The sequence below is a fragment of the Eurosta solidaginis genome, chromosome X (assembly GCF_040869045.1).
Source record: "Eurosta solidaginis isolate ZX-2024a chromosome X, ASM4086904v1, whole genome shotgun sequence".
Taxonomy (NCBI): domain Eukaryota; kingdom Metazoa; phylum Arthropoda; class Insecta; order Diptera; family Tephritidae; genus Eurosta; species Eurosta solidaginis.
Window position 1 is genome coordinate 97,572,719 of NC_090324.1, and position 3,735 is coordinate 97,576,453.

Below are 3,735 nucleotides of genomic sequence, written 5' to 3' on the forward strand. Positions count from 1 at the left end.
GCAAAGGTAATGCCAACGAATCCTGTAACAAGTTTTATGTAGGAACTACAAAATCAAAATTAAAAAGCAGATTAGCACAACATAAATCTGATTTTAAATATTGTAAACAAACACAGAACCATAAAACGGCCTTAATGGCCCACTGTGCAAGCAATGAACACTCACCAAACTTTGATGAAGCTTCTGTGCTCCAACAAGAAAAACAATACAAGAAGAGATTCACATTAGAAATGCTGCACATAATCAACACACCGACAGACAAGAGATTAAATTACAAATCTGATGTAGAGAACGTAGCACAGGCGTACAGGTTTTTGTTATCAAAAAAGAGTTAGTATGATACTCCACGTTAAGCAGTACAAACGTGTAAATAAATGTATGTACACATATGAATAAATTTGTTGTAGGGATAATTATTTATTATATTAATGCTTTATATTGTTATTAGTTTGTCCTGAAGACGATTACCGACGGTAATTCGAAATATATTGGCAGAACGAAAAACTTGTGTTTTATTACTTTTTGCAAGAAAAACATAGACCTCGAGCCAGCAAACTGGAAAGTGAAAGAATTACTATTAAAAAATTTTACTTACCTTCGAGCTTAGAATCCATCAAAAAAATTATGTAAAAGTGTTCACTTAAAAGAAATATGAATCTTAATATTCAACAAGAATTTTGCAAATTAATCAATGCATTTTACGGCCACTCCTGCCTTCTTACTTCAATTACTCAATATATATGAGCAAAAATATCAAAAAAAGCAAAAATCCCGTTATTTTGTTTGTTTTCTTTCATTTCTCATTACACTTTTCTTGGAATAAGAACTTTGTTTTTGTCCAGCTAGCTTGTTCTACACGAAACACTGTGCGTTGATCAGATAATTAAATAAAAGCGTTGGACGCGTCATATTTCTACTGATAGTCATAAGTAAAACTAACTGAACCTTAATCAGTCACATTTTTAGAAATTTCACGCGCCCAACGCTTTTATTTAATTGTCTGATCAACGCCATAGATTGATAAGGAGTGTGATGACTAGTACCTAGGACCTACCTAATTATTTTGTAACTTTTCGTATTATTATTACTTCATGTAAGTATTGTTTTCAATAAAACCGTTTAACTTAACACTTTTTTTTTTAATTATTGTATTTTTATTTAAATAGAATAAGTGTGGGAAAACAAAGAATGGAATTACAAGGGAAACAATCATACAGTGGCCAAATATGGACTAAACATAAACTTTGTTAACAAAAACCTCATTGTAGTGGCTGAGATACGTCTTCTTCGCCGTCTTTGTCACGGTGGTGTTTATTTTCTTCAAAAAGTGCACCGTTAGCGACAGCACGTTTATTGACATCCACATCGAGGCATGAAAAAAGTGGAAAATCAATGCTACGCACTCCGTTCTTATGTTCTTCGAGAGCACTTCAACCACAACAATTCAATTACAATGCTCAAATCACCCCACCTGCTTCTCCAATCCATCGTCGTCCACGACATATAAATAAAACGCAAAGACCGTCCCGTACTCGTCTTATTGCTGATTGTTGTGTTAGAGTGTTTTTGTAATGGAATTTGTGCAAAATAGAAAGTAGAAGTGATTTGATAAGTGGTTCATTCATAACTTCGGGTGGTGCGGGCAGTGGCAGCGATAATGTGGTACCTGAATATTATATGAATTGTGTTCCTATAAGAAACAAGCGCAATGCATCTTCGAAAACTAAAAAACGCGACACTACTTTGTCGGCGGACGATTTAGAAATTCATGGATTTCGCGTTGAATCAAGCGATCATGAAATCATATATAAAGATGGAGGTATGCGTGGTGTACTTAATGATACCGAATTTACAATGCGCGTTTTCGGCAAAGGAATGACACTATTTACAGCTATAACATTTACGGCTGTCCCTAATATATTTGGTGTCAGATGCCGGCAACCTTACTTTACAAACCAATAGAAGGTTCAACTACAAGCGAATCTGCAGTCTATCGTATGTCACTACCAAAATTGGATAAAGCAATGACAAATAGTAGTGAAACATTTTATTTGTGCGACAAAAATGATCCACAAATGGATGTGGGGACCGCTACGGAAACAAAACCAATGGTTCATCAGGGTTCAGAAAACTATCTTCAAATGACATCATATGAAAATATCCCAGTTTGGTTGGCGATTGTTATAATTTTCGTATGTTTGGGATTCTCATCGTTGTTTTCAGGTCTTAACTTGGGTTTGATGTCACTTGACCGCACCGAATTAAAGATTCTCTGCAACACTGGATCTGCACGCGAACGCCAATACGCCAGAGCAATTCAACCACTCCGAGAGAAAGGCAACTTTTTACTATGTAGTATTCTCTTGGGTAATGTGTTAGTGAATTCCACATTCACAATCCTTTTGGATGGTTTAACATCTGGTCTATTTGCCGTTATTGTTTCTACGTTCGCTATTATTATATTTGGTGAAATTATACCTCAGGCTGTTTGTTCGCGTCATGGCTTGGCAATTGGCGCAAAAACAATTGGTATTACAAAAGTTGTTATGGCAGTCACCTTCCCAATGTCATATCCAATTGTTGGATTGGATGTTGGGTGAAGAAATTGGTGCTGTTTACAATCGTGAACATTTAAAAGAATTAGCGAAGGTTACCACAGGTATGAATGATTTGGATAGAAATGAAGTCAATATTATATCGGGTGCATTAGAGTTGCGTAAAAAGACTGTAGCTGATGTAATGACGCACATTGATGATGCCTTTATGTTATCACTTGATGCTGTGCTAGATTGCTCAACCGTATCGGATATTATGAAATCTGGATATTCACGTATACCCGTCTCTGATGGTGTTAAGGAAAATATTGTCACCCTATTGTACATAAAAGATTTGGCATTTGTTGATACCGATGATAATACATCATTGCGTACACTGTGTGAATTCTATCAAAATCCTGTACATTTCGTTTTCGAAGATATGACACCCGATCTTATGTTTAATCAGATTAAGGATGGTACAATTGGTCATATTGCATTTGTACATCGCGTTAATAATGAGGGTGACGGTGAGCATAAAAACTTTTGTATGTTGTTGTTAGCAAATGCGTAAATACGAATTTGAATATGTCTTTGAGATTGAAAATTGTTTATTTCAGGAGCAGCCGCATTGCGCATGAAAGGTGCTAATAAAAACGATTTGGATAACTAGCCGGAAAGTGGTGTATACAGTTCGTAAAATAAATCCGAAAATTTTATTGGCGCAGTTCTTGTAAAGCTGAACATTCGAAATTGAGAACTTTTAAAAACAAGGTAAAATAATTCCAAAAATTTAATTGTCGCAGTTTTTGTAATGCTGAACATTCGAAATAGAGAACTTTAAAGCAAGGGAGCAAGAGAGAAATGTTTAAGTGATGATTAAAAAGTATCGCCCTTTTTCCTTATGTGAAAAAAAAATTATCTCCATTGAAAAACGTCCTATTACATTTGAAAATGTACTTTTTCTACTTTTTTCTACTTTTTTTTTACTGCTAGATATGTGTTATTTCAAAAACTTTGTTTTAAAAACTCAATTCCTTGTTGAAGAAATTTTATTTCCCATGAATAAGATATATAGGAAATGAATTCACAACTTCAATAGCAAACCTATTCGAGTGTCGAAAATAAAATATAAATAAATATAAATCAGAAATAGTTCAAATTTTTGAAAAGTAAAGAATGCTTCCTGTATAAATTTTTT

At 34.3% G+C, this 3,735-nt stretch overlaps 1 pseudogene; it reads left to right on the forward strand.

The window, feature by feature from the left end:
- The first annotated feature begins 1,188 nt into the window (after positions 1-1,188).
- Positions 1,189-3,207, forward strand: LOC137235066 (unextended protein-like; annotated as a pseudogene).
- The last annotated feature ends 528 nt before the right edge of the window (positions 3,208-3,735 follow it).